The 20,837-nt window shown below is 44.0% G+C and overlaps 1 protein-coding gene across 3 annotated transcripts in view; it reads right to left on the bottom strand.

Annotated features, from left to right (window-relative positions):
• UBAP2 (ubiquitin associated protein 2) overlaps nt 1-17,962 on the bottom strand; it is a 133,450-nt gene extending 115,488 nt beyond the window's left edge. For 2 of the 3 annotated variants that reach the window (XM_035016464.1, XM_035016466.1), the window contains exon 1: nt 17,905-17,962. The gene's annotated coding sequence lies outside the window, so the exon portion shown is untranslated. The remainder of the gene's footprint in view (nt 1-17,904) is intronic. The other variant, XM_035016465.1, reaches the window with a different exon arrangement.
• Nucleotides 17,963-20,837: the final 2,875 nt, after the last annotated feature.

Raw genomic sequence — 20,837 nt, 5'->3', positions numbered from 1 at the left:
TCTCAATTTAAAAAAAATTTCTTTTCAGGGGTGCCTGGCTGGCTGACTCAGTAGAACATGCGACTCTTGATCTCAGGGTTGTGAGTTCAAGCCCCACATTGGGTGTAGCGATTACTTAAAAATAAAATCTTAAAAAAGAAAAAAAAATTGGGATGCCTGGGTGGCTCAGTCAGTTAAGTGTCTGCCTTCAGCTCAGGTCATGATCCCAGGGTCCTGGGATGGAGTCCCACATCAGGCTCCTTGCTCAGCAGGGAGCCTACTTCTCCATCTGTCTGCTGCTCCCCCTGCTTGTGCTCCATCGCTCTCCCTCTCTCTCTCTCTCTCTCTCTAATAAATAAAATTTTTAAAAGAACTGTATTTTAAAAAAATCTTGGGAGGCTCAGGGGGCTCACTTGGTTGAGCATCCGCCTTCGGCTCAAGTCATGATCCCAGGGTCCTCGGATCACGCCCCACATCAGGCTCCCTGCTCCAAGGGAAGCCTGCTTCTCCCTCTCCCACTCCCCCTGCTGGTGTTCCCTCTTGCTGTGTCTCTCTTAGATAGATAGATAGATAGATAGATAGATAGATAGATAGATAGATAGATAGATAGATTAGATTAGATTAGATAGATTAGATAGATAAATAAAATCTTAGGGGCGCCTGGGTGGCTCAGTCGGTTAAGTGACTGCCTTCAGCTCAGGTCCTGATCCTGGAGTCCCGAGATCGAGTCCCCGCATCAGGCTACTGCTCAGCAGGGAGTCTGCTTCTCCCTCTGATCCTCCCCCCTCTCATGTGCTCTATCTCTCATTCTCTCTCAAATAAATAAATCCTTTAAAAAAATAAAATAAAATAAAATATTAGGGGCACCTGGGTGGCTCAGTCATTAAGCGTCTGCCTTTGGCTCGGGTCGTGATCCCAGGGTCCTGAGATCGAGCCTCACATCAGGCTCCCTGCTAGGTGGGGAGCCTGCTTCTCCCTTTCCCACTCCCCCTACTTGTATCCCCTCTCTCACGGTGGCTCTGTCAAATAAATAAATAAAATCCTTAAAAAAAAATAAAATCTTAAAAAAAAAAAATCTTGGGGAGCCTGTGTGGCTCAATCGGTTAAGTGTTTGCCTTGGGCTCAGGTCATGATCCCAGCGTCCTGGGATCAAGCCCCGCACTGGGCTCCCTGCTCAGTGGGGTGTCTGTTTCTCCCTCTACCCCTCCCCCTTGCTTGTGCTCTCTCTCACATTCTCTAATAAATAAAATCTTAAAAAAAAAAAACTTTCCAAGCTTCTAATGTACAACTGGGATGTCAAACTACTACTATGGAATTAGTGGGCCTCAAAGTGTGATGTCAAGACCAGCAGCAGCATCACCTGAGAACATCACAAATGCAAATTCTCAAGGTCATTCCAGACCTACAGAACCAGAAATTACGTTCAGAAAGACAAGTTTGGGGGCGCCTGGGTGGCTCAGATGGTTAAGCGTCTGCCTTCAGCTCAGGTCATGATCCCAGGGTCCTGGGATCGAGCCCCACGTCCAGCTCCTGGCTCAGCAGGGAGCCTGCTTCTCCCTCTCCCTCTGTATCTCTGTGCCTCGAATGAATAAATAAAAAATAAATTAAAAAATCTTTAAAAAAAAAAAAAAGAAAGACAAGTTTGTGTTTTTTATTCTTTTAAGTAATCTCTACCCTCAATGTGGGGCTCAAACTCATGACCGTGAAATCAAGAGTCACACACTCCACTAAATGAGTCAGCCAGGTACCCTAGATCGGACTCCTTGCTCAGAGGCGAGTCTGCTTGTCTCTCTGCCCCTCCATCCTCCCCACCCCCCCACCCCCGGCTCCTGCATGCACACCCGCACTCTCTCTCAAAATAAATAAACTATAAATAAATAAATAAATAAATAAATAAATAAACTATAAATAAACAAACTATAAATAAATAAATAAATAAATAAATAAATAATAAATCTAGTTGGTGAGGGCGCCTGGGTGGCTCAGTTGGTTAAGCGACTGCCTTCGGCTCAGGTCCTGATCCTGGAGTCCCAGGATCGAGTCCCGCATCGGGCTCCCTGCTCAGCAGGGAGTCTGCTTCTCCCTCTCCCGCTCCCCCCTCTTGTGCTCTTTCTCTCTCTCTCTCAAATAAATGAATAAAATCTTTAAAAAAAAAAAAAAAATCTAGTTGGTGAGCATCCTTTCAGTGTTTTCTATTTGTTTTGCATCACTGTCATCCACTAGAAATGGCTGTATCATGCTTTTATCACAGAACATTGAGATATAAACGACTATGTAAAAGCAACACAGCATTGTAATTATAGCACCTCAATTATCCTGTTCAGCTACAGAATCCAGTATTATGGTACTCTGAAAGAAAACTCCCTAAGGGCCAGGATGGTTTTGGTTCCAACATTTTTTGAAATAAATGCCTTCTAAAATGCAACACATACCTCCCATCTTTGAGAAATACAGTAAAACAAACATCATTTAACTTCTGATTCTACATCAGTTATTGTAACCATGTGATGGGTAAAGTGGGAAATTTGTATTCTTTTTGTTTTTTGCTGTTTTTTGTTTTGTTTTGATTTTTTCCTAAAGTAAACTCTACACCCAACATTGGGCTCAAATCCAAGACACAAGATCAAGAGTCCCATGCTTTACCAACTGTGCCAGCCAGGCACCCCAGTCTGAATCTATTCTAACCCCAGGACATACCTAGGAACTTCTTTCCTAAATATATCAATCCTGTCTTTCCTGTCCCTGGCCTCTTTCTCTAAAGTGGCACCATTTATGCCTCTGCACTTCTGGGCAGCACAGTATGGCTACTTTTCAAAATTAGTTTCTTGGGGCGCCTGGGTGGCTCAGTCAGTTGAGCGTCTGCCTTCGGCTCAGATCGTGATCCCAGAGTCCTGGGATCGAGCCCCACATCCAGCTCCCTGCTTGGTGAGGAGACTGCTTCTCCCTCTGCCTGCAGCTCTGCCTGCTTGTGATCTGTCAAATAAATAAAATCTTAAAAAAAAAAAAAAAAGGTCTCTGTTTTTTTCCCAAAAATAGTTTCTGAACCCAAGGACAATGCAATGTTTCAAACTGTCATTTATTTTATTTTTATTTTTTAAAGATTTTATTTATTTATACATGAGAGACAGAGGCAGAGGGAGAAGCAGGCTCCCCGCAGAGCAGAGAGCCCCATGTGGGACTCGATCCCAGGGCCTGGGATCATGACCTGAGCCGAAGGCAGACGCTCAACCAACTGAGCCACCCAGGCGTCCCCAAACTGTCATTTATTTTAAAATCATCTGCACAGGGGCACCTGGGTGGCTCAGTTAAACATCCGACTCCTGATTTCTGCTCAGGTTGTGATTTTGGAGTCATGACACTGAGCCCCGTGTGGGGCTCCACGCTGAGCGTGGAGTCGGCTTGAGATTCTCTCTCTCTCCCCGCCTCCCCCTGCTCATGCTAAATAAATACACATAAAATCCTTTTTAAAAAAATAAAAAAATAAAAATCATCTGCATTATTTTTAACTCATTCATGAGTTTAATGGGGGGACAGGGGGGCTTCCCACCAAGCCCTTGAGTAGCTTAAGCCCTCAAACCTCGATTTTCAGCAGTCTGCCTAATGACTTCTAGGATAGCTTGAGTGATTAAGAGACGACCCTACCCACATGCCAGCATCCACTCATGTCAGCATGCATTTTATCAGGAAGGGAGGAAAGGAAGGAAAGAAAGAAGAGGGCCTACTTCCTGAGTATTAACAAAAAAGTGGTAATAAATTGCCAAGTGAATGTTCCCATCTCAAATTCTTCAGTCCCTAACCCTACTTTAATGTGGCTCTTTCCCAACCATGTTCAGCTGCATTAGTCCCACCTATCCTCTCTGGAAAGAATCAAGTGAAGTCTCAAGAGACCTTCTGAGGGAAAGGGTATGCAGAGGAGATGCCTTCTCCTTTTGGCTTATTTCCTCTTCATAAGACCCAGTGAGAAAGGGAAAGAAAGGTGTCAAACCATAGGTTAACTGACCTCACCATCCTTGGGGATACAAGTTCAATAAGCCAAGTCATATTGACCACAACCAGTCACAAAAATCAAGAATCTTTTATTCTTGATACTCTAAGCCAAAACATTACCTAAACCAAAATGTCAGTTTACTCATTTCTTATTTTAAGATTTTATTTATTTGACAGAGAGAGAGACAGCGAGAGAGAGAACACAAGCAGGGGGAGTGGGAGAGGGAGAAGCAGACTTCCTGCCGAGCAGGAAGCCTGACAAACAGCTCGATTCCAGGACCCTGGGATCATGACCTGAGCCGAAGGCAGACACCTAACCAACTAAGCCACCCAGGGACGCCTCATTTCTTATTTTCAAGCACAGAAAAGCCATAATGATGGTCAATGCAGGAAAATTTCCAACTCCAAGCTGTGAAAAGAACTTCAAGAAATTCCATATATAACAACACTCAAAAATGTTACCTAGTTCAATTCATAATCACTTGAAAGTTTTAGTTCATATCTCACAAAACTTTACAAATCTCCAATTCTTACTGAAGACAGATAAGAATATTTCAAGTTATTCTCATTTTTCACATTTCTGCATGAACTAAACATTGGACACTCAATTGTTATAAATATTTCACAACTAATTTATAGAAGTTCAGTATACCCATTATTAAACCATTCCAAGACAGCTATATCATCTCTAGCTATTACTGTAAGCCAAAAATATAAATACTGATTTTTAAGTACTTAAGACCCACAGTTTTTCACTACAGTTCTCCAACCTTCCTCATGAATGAGAATATAGTCTGAGTTGTTTTAAAAAAAAAAAAACGTGTAGGGGTGCCTAGGTGGCTCAGTCAGTTTAAAGTCTGCTTTCAGCTCAGGTCATGGTCCCAGGGTCCCGGGAATGTGCCCCACATCAGGTGCTCCTGTTCAGCAGGGAGTCTGCTTCTCCCTCTCCCTCTGCCTGATGGTCTTGTGCTCTCTCTCTGTCAAATAATCTTTTTAAAAATAAATAAAAATAAAATGTATTTGTTTTATTCTAATGGCAACTTCATTACCATTTCACTCACACCAAAAGCAATTTTTAAAATGTCAGTTACCTGAAGAATGTATCAAAATATAGTCACGCGATCCATTCAAATGTTAACACACCTGTCACTTATACACCAGGCTCAGTTTTCATTCAAATGCCAAATACAAAAATCCTTAATAAGGAAATCTCCCACCACTACTATCAAGAAAATATTCCCTATCCTTTCCCTTCTCAGAAGTATGTGTATAGGGGCGCCTGGGGTGGCTCAGTGGCTCAGTCATTAAGCGTCTGCCTTCAGCTCAGGTCATGGTCCCAGAGTCCTGGGATCGAGCCCCGCATCGGGCTCCCTGCTCTACGGGAAGCCTGCTTCTCCCACTCCCACTCCCCTGCTTGTGTTCCCTCTATCGCTGTCTCTCTCTGTCAAATAAATGGATAAAATCTTTAAAAAAAAAAAAGAAGTATGTGTATAAAAACCTGCTCAACTATTCCCTACATCTACATTAATCTCAAAAACAAAGGCTTACAAAAATTACCATCTAAGCACTCTGGGAAACTGCATGTTCTATCTTGTAACCAATGACTATTTCAGCTGTGTATCTCAAAAAGATTACAGGGGCGCCTGGGTGGCTCAGTCGTTGGGCATCTGCCTTCGGCTCAGGTCATGATCTCAGAGTCCTGGGATCGAGCCCCGGATCGGGCTCCCTGCTTGGCGGGAAGCCTGCTTCTCCCTCTCCCACTCCCCCTGCTTGTGTTCCCTCTCTCGCTGTGTCTCTGTCAAATAAATAAATAAAATCTTTAAAAAATAATAAAAATAATAACTTTAAAAAAAAGATTACACTCACTGCCTCCACTTCCTCACTAAACATCTCAACTTTTAGTGTGGTTTCCCTCACCCTCACTCCAACAGTAGGAAAAATGCTATTCCCCAGGTCACTACTGACCTCCACCTAACTGTCAAATCTTTTTTCTTTTCTCATTCTTTCACCTGTCTCTGGCATTCAACACATTTCATAATTTATTCCTTTGGTCTCAGACACCACACCACCCTGATTCTCTTTTTTCCTAAGATCCTCAGCCACATGACATCATTCTCCCAGGCCTGACTTGTAAAACTGTTCATTCTTGAGCACATTCTCCCTTCCCACAGAAATTTTATGCTCTACTGGCATCAATAATTACCTCCAACTTCAAAGCAAAAGTGAAAGATCTTATGTTTCTCCAAAGATTCAGCACACATCTAACTGCCTACTAGGTATCTACACTTACAACGGAACTCATCCAAAAGCACCTCGTTTGAAGACTTACGAAATTTTCCAAGGGACCAATATTTTTCAGTGTTCCAGAGTCCGAAACCTTTAAACCATTCTTTTAATGCCACCATTTCTTCTCATACCCATTTAAGTCACAAGATTTAAGACCTTGGGGCACCTGGGTGGCTCAGTTGGTTAGGCGTCTGCCTTCGACTCAGGTCATGATCCTTGGGATCGAGCCCCACATCTCCCTCTGCCACTCCCCCCTACTGTGTGCGTGCTTGCACACGCTCTGTGTTAAATATCTTTAAAAAAAAAAGATTTAGGACCTTATATCTATGCCTTCCTTTACAATTCTGTCTGCCATCAACTCTGTGTAAGTACCTGAATTAAGGATCGTTGTATTTAAAGCCTCCTTGTCTTGGGCGCGTGGGTGGCTCAGTTTGTTAAGTGACTGCCTTCAGCTCAGGTCATGATTCTGGAGTCCCAGGATTGAGGCCTTAATTGGTGTCCCTGCTCAGCAGGAAGTTGGCTTCTCCCTCTGACCCTCCCCCCTCTCATGCTCTCTCTCTCTCTCAAATTAATAAAAAAAAAAGCCTCCTCGTCTTAAAGGAATAGTTATATAGCCCTCGTCCAGTACTACTTCTGATATGTCAGCATCACATACATAACCCAGCAATTATAAGGTAACTTCATCAACTATATTATTAGTAATTGCCTCCTCTCTGGTTCACGGAAACTTCCTGCCCTCATATACTTGTCTGAACTACCTTAATTGTGAAACTGATTGCAAAGTGGCCCGCTTAATCTTCTAGAATACTGCTAAAATCCACCATCATCTGTTTACAAAGCAACTCCTTGATAAAATACAAACTCTTGGGGCACCTGCGTGGCTCAGATGGTTAAGCGTCTGCCTTCGGCTCAGGTCATGATCTCCATGTCCTGGGATTGAGCCCCATGTCAGGCTCCCCTGCTCAGCAGGGAGTCTGCCTCTCCCCCTCTCTCTGCTCTCCACCCCCATGCTCTCTATCTTTCTCAAGCGAACAAACAAAATCTTAAAAACAAAAACAAATAAAAACCTCTTTATTCCTTTCTGATTCCTACACTTTGGTCAAACTGGCCTTGCCATACTCCCAAATTGCACCTTTTTGCCTCCACCTTCCACAGGCATGTTTTCTCAACAGCATACTGAACATACCCCATTTTCTTATTTTCTGTCCCTTAATACAAACAGCAATTACTCTCTACTTGATGTCCATAACTCCATGGCATTTTAGGGCATTTTAGGCCCTACTTAACAGCAGCTTGAGTCCTTACATGTAATTTTCATATAACTTTATAGCTTTCTTCTGACTCTGTTCTCACAGTGTGCTATCAATTGACACTTCTCAGTGTCGTATGCCTGACCTCCTTATAGATGCACCTAAATTGGCAGAGGGCTTAGAGATCAGTTCACCACGCCAATTAAAACAGCGAGTAAAATCAGAATGAAAAACCAAAGCAAAGGCAGCATTTCTTTTAAACCACAGAATCAGGGCGCCTGGGTGGCTCAGTTGTTAAGTGTCTGCCTTCGGCTCAGGTCAGGATCCCAGGGTCCTGGGATCGAGCCCCGCATCCGGCTCCCTGCTCAGCGGGGAGCCTGTTTCTCCCTCTCCCTGCCACTCCCCCTGCTTGTACTCTCTCTCTCTCTCTGTAAAAAAAAAAAAAAAACCTGACCCAAAGAAAACAATGTGAGTAACTTACAGTGAGAGTAACTGGAGGGGCGCCTGGGTGGCTCAGCCATTGGGCGTCTGTCTTCGGCTCAGGTCATGATCCCAGGGTCCTGGGATCGAGCCCCGCATCGGGCTCCCCGCTCTGCGGAAGGCCTGCTTCTCCCTCTCCCACTCCCCCTGCTTGTGTTCCCTCTCTCACTCTCTCTGTCAAAATAAATAAAATATTTAAAAATAAAATAAAATGAAACAATTAAACAGAGTGCCTGGGTGGCTCAATTGGTTAAGAATCTGCCTTCGGCTCAGGTCATGATCCCACAGTCCTGGGATCGAGGCCTACATTGGGCTCTCTGCTCGTCAGGGAGTTTGCTTCTCCCTCTCTCTCTCTCCCTCTATGTTCTCCCTCCTATCTCTCTCTAATAAACAAAATATTTAAAAAATAAAAAAAAAATAAAAGATAGCTCAAATTGTCTAAAAAATAACCCCACAATATCTTCTGTGGTAATAAAACAGTAAAAGCCCTATATTAACAAGATTTTTATTCTTGTAATCACCGTCTGGACTGTTCTGTAATATACAGGGGTATTCTCCCACCATTACCTTAGCACTCCCAATCACAAGGAATTAAAAAGATACTAAATAAACTGAAGTACCAAAGCTAAGAATTTTCAAGAGGTCATCTGGTCTCCAGCAATTCAAAGAAGTGTTTCACGGTCGGTTGATACACCAGGAAACTTCTAATCAAAATAAAATGAGCCCCTGACTGGGGAAAAATTGAGACATTCAAGTTGTTACTACTGGGGCACCTGGGTGGCTCAGATGGTTAAGCATCTGCCTTCGGCTCAGGTCATGATCCCAGGGTCCTGGGACCGAGCCCTGCATTGAGCCCAAGCAGGGAGCCTGCTTCTCCCTCTCCCTCTACTGTTCCCCCTTCTTGTGCTCTCTCGCTCTGTCAAATAAATAAAATCTTTAAAAAAAAAAAAAAAAAAAAGTTACTATTAAAAACTGACCCATGGGTGCCTGGGTGGCTCAGATGGTTGTGCGTCTGCCTTTGGCTTGGGTTGTGATCCCGGGGTCCTGGGATCGAGTCCCACATCGGGCTCCTTGCTCAGTGAGGAGCCTGTTTCTCCCTCTCCCTGCCGCTCCCCCTGCTTGTACTCTCTCTCTCTCTCTGTAAAAAAAAAAAAAAAAAAACCTGACCCAAAGAAAACAATGTGAGTAACTTACAGTAAGAGTAACTGGAGGGGCGCCTGGGTGGCTCAGTCATTGGGCGTCTGCCTTCGGCTCAGGTCATGATCCCGGGGTCCTGGGATCAAGTGCCGCATCGGGCTCCCTGCTTGGCGGGAAGCCTGCTTCTCCCTCTCCCACTCCCCCTGCTTGTGTTCCTGCTGCTGCTATCTCTCTGTCAAATAAATAAATAAAATCTTTAAAAAAAAAAAAGAGTAACTGGAGTGCCTGGCTGGCTTAGAGGAATATGCGACTCTTGATCTCAGGGTCGTGAGTTCGAGCCCCACGTTGTGCATAGCCCTCACTTGTAAGTAAATAAATAGAAGAGAATAACTTAGTTTCTCTTGGGGTACCTAGCTACCTCAGTCTGTGCAACATGGGACTCTTGATCTCAGGGTTGTGAATTCAAACCCAATTTTGGGTGTAGAGGTTACTTAAAAAAAAAAATCTTTAAAAAAAATAAATAGGGGCACCTGGGTGACTCAGTTGGTTAAGCGGTCGGTCGATACACCAGGTCATGATCCCAGGCGGCTGCCTTTGGCTCAGGTCATGATCTCAAGGTCCTGTGATCGAGCCCCATGTCAGGCTCCCTCCCCAGAAGAGACTCTTCTTCTCCCTCTCCCTCTGCTCCTCCCCCTGGCTCATGCACACTCTCTCTAAAATAAGAAATCTTTTAATTAATAAATAAATAAAATAAAGTTTCTCTTTTACTAGCTGCTACAAATAAACTACCAATGGCGGCCAAACAAAAGATACAATAATATAGTAATCAAAAGAATAGCAAATTCTAATAAAACTGAACTAAAACTGACGCAAAATTCTGGGTTTGTTTTTTTTTTTTTTTTAAGGAGGCTCCATTCCCAGCATGGAGCCCAACGTGGGGCATGAACACACAACGCTGAGATCAAGACCTGAGATGAAATCAACAGCTGGACACTTAACTGACCAAGACACCAGATGCCCTTTTCTTTATTTTTCAAAGATTTTATTTTTTTTAAGATTTTATTTATTTCAGACAGAGCAAGCCTGAGTGGGGGGGGGGGGGGGGAGAGTCAGAGGGAGAGGGAGAAAGAATCTGGAGCATTCTCCAAACAGAACCCCAATGTTGGGCTTGATCTCATGACTTCTGAGATCACAACGTAAGCAGAAACCAATAGTCAGACGCTTAGACTGCACCACCCAGGTGCTCCTCAAAATTTTATTTTATTTATTTTTTTAAAAAGATTTTATTTATTTATTTGACAGAGAGAGACACAGCGAGAGAGGGAACACAAGCAGGGGGAGTGGGAGAGGGAGAAGCAGGCTTCCCGCCAAGCAGGGAGCCCGATGCGGGGCTCGATCCCAGGACCCTGGGATCATGACCTGAGCCGAAGGCAGACGCTTAACGACTGAGCCACCCAGGAGCCCCTTGTTTTTCTTTTTAAGAGAAGCTCTTTATTATAAAGAGATACTTGCTAAGGAAATATTTAGACATATATGTCAAGATGTTTCACTTTACTTTCCAAAACATTCAGCCTCGGGGCGCCTGGGTGGCTCAGTGGTTAAGCGTTGCTCAGGTCATGATACCAGGGTCCTGGGATCAAGCCCTGCGTTGGGCTCCCTGCTCGGCGGGAAGCCTGCTTCTCCCTCTCCCACTCCCCATGCTTGTGTTCCCTCTCTGTCAAATAAATAAATAAAATCTTTAAAAAAAAAAAAAAAAAACCCAGCCTCAAAAGACAAATGTGCATCATAGAAAGCAAAGTCATGGGCGCCTGGGTGGCTCAGTTGGTTAAGCGACTGCCTTCAGCTCAGGTCATGATCCTGGAGTCCCGGGATCGAGTCCCGCATCGGGCTCCCTGCTCGGCAGGGAGTCTGCTTCTCCCTCTGACCTTCCTCCCTCTCATGCTCTCTGTCTCTCATTCTCTCTCTCTCAAATAAATAAATAAAATCTTTAAAAAAAAAAAAAAAGCAAAGTCAATGTAGCAAAATACTAAGTAGTGACTCCAGGTCAAAGGTATACATGTGTTCATAATACTCCTTCAGCTTTCATAGATTTAAAAAATATTAAATTAAAAAGTTGAAGGAAATCAAACAGAAATAATCAAAACTGCAAAAAGAACAGAAAAACAATAAACACAAGGCAAGTAAAGACTTTGATAGCAAAAAATATATACAAAATATCCGAAATTATAATCAACAATGACAGTCTCCATGCTCTAGTTAAAAGACAAGTTGGCAGGAGATATTAGCAAAGCAAAATCTAGCTGTGTGATGTTCACAAAAGATGTAACTAAAACATCCCACTAGAATTGCCAAAAACATTTAAAAATTAAAGCAATATCAAATGTAGATAAGGATGTGGAACTCTTATCAACTCAGTCTTGAGAATTTAGTTCTAATGTCTAAGGTATTCATTTTATGTATGAATTTAACTTCTTCCCTAGGCTTCTAGAATGATTTCAATTATGTACATCCTCTAGAGAATTGAAAAAATAATCACTCAATTTTCTGTGTTCTGTAGTTAAGATGAAGAGCCTCATTAAAAATGAGTATACAACACAGTTTGGGTTCACCTAGTAAAGTTACACATACTACAAACACAACCCAAAAACTCCACTCCCAGTTACATAGTCCCGAGAAATCTTAAATCTTCTCTTAAAAAAAAGTTTGTTTTGGGGGGAGGGTCAGGTTGTGCAAATGTTCACAAAGAGACAAGTAAAAATTTCTCATCACAAAAAACTGGAAATGACACAAACATCCATCACAATAGAGTAAGATGTGACATATCCTTACAGTGGAGTACCATACTACTAAAAATGACTGACAGAATCAACATGAATGAATCTAAAACATTTAAGAGTGAAAGATTGAGGGAGGGCCTGCCTGACTCAGTCAGTAGAACATGGGACTCTTGATCTCAGGGTTGTGAGTTTGAGCCCCATTTTGTGGGTAGTTTACTCTGAATAATTCAAGACTGAAAATAGCAATATTATTTATGGATTATATGGAATAAAAATTATTCTAAAAAAATTTAAATATATGTATTTTAAGATTTTATTTATTTGAGAGAGAGCAAGCACAAGCAGGGGGAGCAAAAGGCAGAGGGAGAGGGAGAAGCAGGCTCCCTGCTAAGCAGAGAGCCGGACATGGGGCTCCATCCCAGGACCCTAGTATCATGGCCTGAGCCAAAGTTGAGCCAACTAACTGAGTCACACAGGTACCCCTCAAAAAAATTTTTTTAAATAAACCCAAAATGGAGGCTAATGGTTACCTCTGGGAAAGAGGGAAAGGAATGTCCTGGGAAATGACAGGGGCTTTTAGGCAACAGTAATGCTCTGTGTCTTGACTAGTCACTTTATTCTTGTTTTTGAAAACTCTACATGTGTTTTTATACCTCAGATACCTTCTTTGGTATGTATTCTCTACCTCAATAACCATCACGAAGTATAAAAGTATTATCACACTTTAAGTATATGCTTTACATAAAGAAAAAAAAGCATTTCTGGGGTGCCTGGGTGGCGTCTCAACAGTCAAGCGTCTCAACTCTTGGTTTCGGCTGGGGTCATGGTCTCAAGGTCATGGGATGGAGCCATGAGTCAGGCTCCACGGAGTGTGCTTGGGATCCTCTCTCTCTCCCCTGCCCCTCGTCTCGCTCGCTCATGATCTCTCTCTATAAAATAAACAAATCTTTAAAAAAAAATAAAGGATTTCAGGGGCACCTGGGTGGCTCAGTCAGTCATTTGTCTGCCTTTGGCTCAGGTCACGATCCCACATTGGGATCCGTGCTCAGCGGGGAGTCTGCTTCTCCCTCTCCCCTACTAGTGCGTGTGCGCTCTCTCTTGCTCTCTCTAAATAAAATCTTTAAAAAAAATAAAAAGAAAAAAGAAAAAAAAAGAAAGGATTTCTACTAAAATGTTAAACCATGATTAACTCATTTTTATCTTTTGATTTTCTTGTATTTTCTAAAATGTTATTTTCTTAGGTCAAACAGTACCAGATAGCCTGACCCTGAAGTTTCAAAAAAGAGGAGGAACAAACTGATTTGGTCTAAGAACAATGTAATGTAAGGCTTGTCAATCAATCCTAAAGCCAGTCTTTTTTTTTCCTAGACCGTATTTCAGCTAAACCTGTATTTTTTTTAGGCCCACTTATTCTCTTGCTTAATGATTTGACAATGCCAAACACTGTTATCAAATGAAAACTCGCACCCTTCAAAGAGCACACATTCCAGCTAGGTAGACACACAATACAGGTAGCACTATGCACCTTGCCCAAGCCCATGAAAAGAGGTTGCAAGGATATTTTAGGTTTTCATCTGCCTGAAAGCAGCATGTTATGTGGCAAGTACAGTCAGAAGGTCTACAACCTCATCAGTTGAGACTGAGCGTTGAGAGTGTTATTGTATGGGGATGAAAGGGCAGGAGGCAGAAAAATAAAATGGAGAGAAAACAAAGGGTGCACAAAGGGTCGGAAGCTCAACAGACTGAGCCACCCAGGTGCCCCCATACAGTATAACTTGAAAGTTCCTATGTGACATCTTAGTTAAAAACAGGTTCATAATAACAGTGTTAAAAGAAACAAGGTTACAACAAAAATAAGCCTGAACTAAATCCAAATGAAATTCTCTATAAATCTGATAATCTTCTCATAAAATTTTACATTTTAGACCCACATGTATGTTCTATTGTTTTCAGAGTCCCAAATGAAGAAAAACAAGCTACACATTCCTAACAACTTTTCTAAGAACTCTGCGTAGTCTTAAATGACACACTCCTTTATCGAAGCCCCATCTCAATAAATTCCAAAGTTATGAGTTCCAATTCAATTGATCTCATCACCCAGTATGAAAATGAGTTATCTGAAAATTAAAACTCACTCTAGAATACATGCCATGTCAGCGACAAATTCACAAACCTGGTCTTCAAAAACCTATGCCAAAAAAAATTTTAACTCGGGGCACCTGGGTGGCTCAGTCATTGGGTGTCTGCCTTCAGCTCAGGTCATGATCCCAGGGTCCTGGGATCGAACCCACATCGGGTTCCCTGCTCAGTGGGGAGCATGCTTCTCCCTCTCCCGCTCCCCCTGCTTGTGTTCCCTCTCTCGCTGTCTGTCTCTCTGTCAAATAAATAAAATCTTAAAAAAAAAAAAAATTTTTTTTAACTCAAATAATTTACTTTTTTTTTTTTTTTAAGGTATTTTTATTTTGGGGATGCCTGGGTGGCTTGGTCAGTTAAGCGACTGCCTTCGGCTCAGGTTATGATCCCAGGGTCGAGATCAAGCCCCACATCAGGCTCTGTGCTCAGCTTGGAGTCAGCTTGAGACTCTCTCTCCCTCTGCCCCTCCCCCCCCACACACACTCTCTTGCTCTTTCTCTAAATAATCATTAAAAAAATTTTTTAGAGGCCCTGGGTGGCTCAGTCGTTAAGTGTCTGCCTTAGGCTTGGGTCGTGATCCCAGGGTCCTGAGATCGAGCCCCGCATCGGGCTCCCTGCTCAGTGGAAGGCATGCTTCTCCTTCTCCTACTCCCCCTGCTTATGTTCCCTCTCACTCGTTCTGTCAAAAAAATAAAAATCTTTTAAAAAAATTTTATTTTTTTGAAAAATTAAAAAACCCGGGGCGCCTGGGAGGCTCAGTCATTAAGCGTCTGCCTTAGGCTCAGGTATGATCCCAGGGTCCTGGGATCGAGCCCCACGTCGGGCTCTCTGCTTAGTGGGAAGCCTGCTTCTCCCTCTCCCACTCACCCTGCTTGTGTTCCCTCTCTCGCTGTCTCTCTCTCTGTCAAAAAAATAAATAAAATATTTGGGGAAAAAAAATTAAAAAACCCAAACCTGATTAATTTGGTTCTTGGACTTAAAAATGAAAAAAAAGGGATTCCATTCCTAAATATTTGACAGTTGGGTCAAAATTATTTCAAAACTAACCACAGGCTTAAATGGTGATATTCCCTATAAGTCTTCCCTCTCTTTGCCTTCCTTCAAGTTACATCTTCACTCTCCTTTGGGGGGGGGGGGGAGAAAATAGCTGCTTCCAAGACCTATCAGTGAACCACCACCCTACCAGTCAACACAACCAGTGCCATACACTCCACTTTTAAAGGACACTCCATTTACTTGAATTAACTAGGAGCCAACTAATATTTGCTGACCTCATAGGATTAATAAACAAAATAAAATTTAAGAACACAGAAACTTCACAATCTGTGAATTCATGCAGGCATTCATCAAACAAAAAAAGTGTCTTATAACAACACATCTTAAGTCATCATTTTTAAAAAGGACTGGGAACTTGGGGCACCTGGGTGGCTCAGTGGGTTAAGCATCTGACTCGATTTCAGCTCAGGTCAGGATCTCAGAGTCGTGGGATCAAGCCTTGGGTGGGGCTCTGCACTCAGAGCAGTCTGCTTGTTCCTCTCCCTCTGCATCTCCCTCCCACCTCAGCCCCCTCTCCGCTTGCACACGGTCGAGCTAATAAATACATGAAATCCTTAAAAAAAAAATAAAATAAAAGGACCAGGGAATCAATACTTCAAGAATAACACTTCCAAAGTAAAGGCTTCACTTCACACCAGTTCAAAATTTCAATACTGGTTTATACTTTCTTCATATAGTGTACTGTTAAAGGAGATAGCAACCAGTTCCCATCAAAACACAGGGGCCTATTGAAATTAACCATTCTTCTCCATGTTCTCCTACCATTTCTCCCTAAACAATAAAAGTCACTCAGGCTAATACCAAGAGACACTGCTGGTGAATACTGCACAGGCTGCATCAGTTACCAGGAAAAGGAAGCGAGGTGTTATTGTTGTTCTAGCCTTGTTCTAAAGGCAGCTCCATGTGACTGCAGCTGGTCCAGCCCACATTTAAAGAGAGAGGCCAGAGGAAACCAGAGCAGCAGGAAACAGGCAGGAGAAGCAATTATCACAACCCTTTCCCATGGCCTCATTTCCATGCCACCACTTCCAGCCATATTTCAATCACAACAAAAAACTCTCCCTTCTCTGAGTTTGAGGGTCAGAAGCAACAAGGAAGCAAACAGGGGAAATCAGAGCTGTGGAAAACTAGCAGGACAGAGGTGGGGGAAATCTCATCACACATGTGAACTAGCCTTACGGAGGAAAAATCAGATGGAACATACTGGAGATAAGCAGAAGAGCAGTGTGGGAAACTAGTCACTTCTGCACGGTAAGTGTTCACAGCAAAGGGAGGATGATAGCCCCAGCCAAGGGGCCCTGCAGGTACGTAAGAGATATTGGTGGACTATAAGACTCTATGGTCTCCAGAGAGTGGAAATTACTCCCTTTCCTGAAACAGGTAAGTACCATCACAATCTAGGCACCCAATGCCAAGGATACAGGAGAACTTAGGTATTAGCTTCATCTTCCTTCCACCATTATTAGACAAACTGACACTAAAAATTGGGATGTACAATACATGACAGAAAGTGAGGAATACACTACTGACATAACTCTTGGTTTAAAAAGTATACCATAGGGCGCCTGGGTGGCTCAGTCGTTAAGCGTCTGCCGTCGGCTCAGGTAAGGATCCCAGGGTCCTGGGATCGAGCTCCATATCAGGCTCCCTGCTCAGAGGGAAGCCTGCTTCTCCCTCTCCCACTCCCCCTGCTTGTGTTCCCTCTCTCGCTGTCAAATAAATAAAATTAAAAAAAAAAAAGTATACCATAAAATTAATTAATTAAAAGTATACCATAATTGAGAAAATATAAAAGGCCTGGGTTCACCCAAAAAGTTAATTATATGCCCTTCGAATAAAAGATGTTTGGATACCTTATAAAGACCTTCAAAAGCTCTCAACTGTTAGGGCACAAAGGGGCTAAAGACAATAAGCCTAACTACTAACAGACCATACACCTCGGACGTAAGTAGAAACCAATACACAACAGAGGGGGTAGTAAGATACAAGATTATGTCAAACAGGAAATAACAGAAACGATGACGGGATCAACTCCTAGAGAGAACAAGGACATAAGATCAAAGTGGCGGCACTTGAGATGCCTGGGCAAAAAATGAGATTGAAAACCGAGGCGAAAAGGTGGGAGAGTGATTCAGAAGCAAAGAAAACGGAAATATAATACACTAAAGAAAGAGTAACAAAGAACTTTGGTTTACAGGGTGCTCTCAAAACTATATTTAAAAACTCTGATAAAAACAGACTAGAGGATCCGGGACTGAGGAGAAAGAAACTGAGTCCCCAGGGTCTAACACCAAAACCTCCCAGAATGAAAAGGAGTAGAATCTAACTATTCCTTCGGGTAAACCAAGAAAGGCTACAGAGCGCAGAAGTTGGGCTCTCAGATGTCCAGTCCCAAGACTAGCGACAGGCGTGAAAACGGGAAGGTGGTCAGGACGGGGAGCATCAGCGTGGCGCTGGAGCTCCAGCGGACAGACAGGCAGGGACAGAGGTGGGAGAGAAAACCACACCCTCCAGGGCAGAAACCCGAAGGGGGGAGGGGCAGGCGCCCCCTGGGGTTGGGTGGGGCCAGGCCGACTAGGACCGGAGTAGGCAGGAAGAAGCACTGGACGACCCGCAGGGAGAGGAAGGAAGGAGCCCAGGCCTGGGCATACTGAGGACGCCTGAAGCTGGCGAGGGACGCTTGGCCCGGTCTTCATGAGTGGGCGCTGGGGCAGTATGAAGAGGGTTGGAGGAAAGAAGAGCTGAACCCAGGACTAGAAAGCGCACGCTGCTACGCTCAGGGCTCTGGAACCGGAAAGGAGAGAGAGGGTGCCAATTACCGCTGCTGTTCTCGCTGGACTCGGGACCAGCTGCCGCCGCCGCCGCCGCCGCTGCCGCTCGTTACCTGCCAATGTGCCTCTTACAAAGCAGCGGCGGCGGCAGAGGCGGCCCGGCCCGTCACGTGACCTCTGCGTCATGAGCGAAGGAGGAGCCACCACGCGACGCTCGCTCGGGGCTCGTCAGCCCGCCCACAGAGCGCGTCGCTTCTTCCAGCCTCCCACATACCAACTAGGAGAGGCCAACAGCGCCGAGGCGGGGGTAGGCACCGGGAAGGAGCAAATGAGGGAGACCTTATAAAATTTCTCGTATTCAGAGCTGTCAGAAAGGTATACATACCGCATCCAGGATGCCCACAACTGCAGCGTGTCGCGCTATCATGACCTCACAAGGCACCACGAGTCGCTCCCCTGCGGCCGCCTTCCTCTCATCATGTGATGTGGCCCAACCATTCAAAACAGGCCTGGCTTCCCAAACCTTGCGCGGGGGGTATACTATCGCCAATATGCTGCACAGCAAAGGCACCCAACACTGCAGCCTTTCCCTCGCGGGTTCATAGACCTTGCATTTATGACTCAGTGCCCTGAGGCAAAGCCGAGAGGGAAAACGGACAGCAGTGGCTTCTGAGACTAATACCGGCGGGCGCCGCTTGCCAGGTGGCTGAGCGTGGTTCCTGCTGGGAGATGTAGTCCCGGCGGGGGAAGGGGGGGTCCGCTAACACGTTCCCGGGCTCGCGCTCCGCTCCGCCCTCTGCGCGGGAAAACGCCAACGGCTAGCCGAAGTGCCCCGGCGTGGAACCGGCTTCAATAAGGAAGTTACCCAGGGCAAAAGGGCCTCGGGGCTTCTGGCTTGTTAAATGTGGGCGTTGAATTCTTTTAACAAACCCCCTATGCATGAGTTGATTAACATTTATTGACTGTTTACTTAATGTCAATACAGTAATTTTTACTAAATCTTATAATCAACCCATCGAAGCAGGGATTGCTCCCTGTAAAGAAAGGCTTAGAGGGGCACCTGGCTGGCTCAGCTGTTTAAGCATCTGCCTTCGGCTCAGGTCATCATTCCAGGGTCCTGGGATCAAGCCCCACATTGGGCTCCCTGTTCAGCAGGGAACCTGCTTCTCCCTCTCTCTCTACCTGCCGCTCTGCCTGCTTGTGCTCTCTCTCTCTTTCTCTCTCAAATAAATAAATGAAATATTTTAAATAAAGAAATAAAATGAAGTCATGTGAAGTACCTGTTTGGCACCTAGTTAAACCCTCAATAAACAATTATTTTCACACCTGGTATGTACCCTTTGGGCACAGCAGATACAAAAGGTGCGAAGGGAATTAACATACACTGATCTTTGTGCAGGGCACTATACTAATTACTAGCTAACACCCTAGTTACTAATAGACTGTTGTAGTTAAATTACTTGATGAATAACAATCAGAACCTTAACAGTTCTGCTCAGTTCAAGGGAAGCCTTTGTTATAAATCTGAATTGATCAAAGAATGCTCAGGCTGAAACAAAAATTATCATGACCATTCATGTGTAGATGTATCTTATCTCTCCCTTTTGACAATGAGCTGGAATTGTGCCTGGTCAGTTCAGTCTTCCTCCTCTTTGTATTCCTGCTTTATAGAAATGTGTGGGAGAGTCAAAAATAAAACCACCCTTGAGAGGCAAAGACTTTTTTTTTTTCAAAGATTTTATTTATTTGACAGAGAGAGAGACACAGCGAAAGAGGGAACACAAGCAGGGGGAGTGGGAGAGGGAGAAGCAGGCTTCCCACAGAGCAGGGAGCCCGATGCGGGTGCCCCAAGAGAGGCAAAGACTTTTAATGGAAAGTGTACAAGAAAACAATTCTGAAAACAACCTGATAACAAGAGCTGTCTCTGTAGAATGGGAAGGAGGGTTTGTGATGGAGGGTGCTAGTCAAAAGGGACTTATCGGGGTGCCTGGGTGGTTCAGTCGTTAAGCGTCTGCCTTGGGCCCAGGTCATGATCCCAGAGTCCTGGAATCAAGCCCCGCATTGGGCTCCCTGCTCTGCGGGAAGCCTGCTTCTCCCTCTCCCCTCCCCCTGCTTGTGTTCCCTCTCTCGCTCTCTCTCTGTCAAATAAATAAATAAAATCTTAAAAAAAAAAAAAAGGGACTTATCTAATCTATATTTTTACATGAAGAAGGTACTGGTCTTTTAATTAAAGATAAACATCAAGAAAAGAGAGACCGGGGTGCCTGGCTGGCTTAGTTGAAGAGCCTGTGACTCTTGATCTCAGTGTTGTGAGATAGAGCCCCAGGTTGGGTGCAGATTTTCCTAAAAATAAATACATAAACTTAAAAAAAAGAGGGGCGCCTGGGTGACCCAGTCAGTTGAGTGTCTGCCTTCGGCTCAGGTCGTGGTCAGCGAGGAGCCTGCTTCCCCTCTGCCTGCCATTCCCCCTGCTTATGCTCTCTCTCAAATAAATATTAAAAAAAGAGAGAGACCATGTGTTAGTTCTGTGACTTGTACAAAGATACATCACCTTTCCAGTCCCTCAATTTCCGCTTCTGTTATATTCAAAAACATCTGTCTTTTCTGTACCAGGCGTACTATGCTGGATACTTCCGATAAATTACCATTTATCAAGGGAGAAGTCCCACCTCAGAGCTAGGATCAGAGAGAAAAATAAGGGCATCAAAGTCCTAAAACCTCACTGATAATAGTTATTACCACCTGGATGTAATAGAACTATCCTCTCACAATAGGCTCCCCTAGAGGATATCACTACCACCCATTCCCACCCAGCCTGACTGATACATTGACTCTGAAACTTATTTCACATCCTGTGACTGCAAAGAACATCACCATCCAATTCACCAGTTTTTGTTTAAGTACACTTGGCTGGACTACAGTGAGAGCATAATGTGATGGAAAATACACTGGAGAAATTCTCAGAAGCCTGGGTTTTTAAG

This window comes from Mirounga leonina, unplaced genomic scaffold (assembly GCF_011800145.1).
Source record: "Mirounga leonina isolate KUSES-001 unplaced genomic scaffold, KU_Mleo_1.0 Mir_170, whole genome shotgun sequence".
NCBI classification, from domain to species: Eukaryota; Metazoa; Chordata; class Mammalia; order Carnivora; family Phocidae; genus Mirounga; species Mirounga leonina.
Note: the sequence above shows the minus strand (reverse complement) of the source record. Positions and strands in the feature narration are given on the sequence as shown.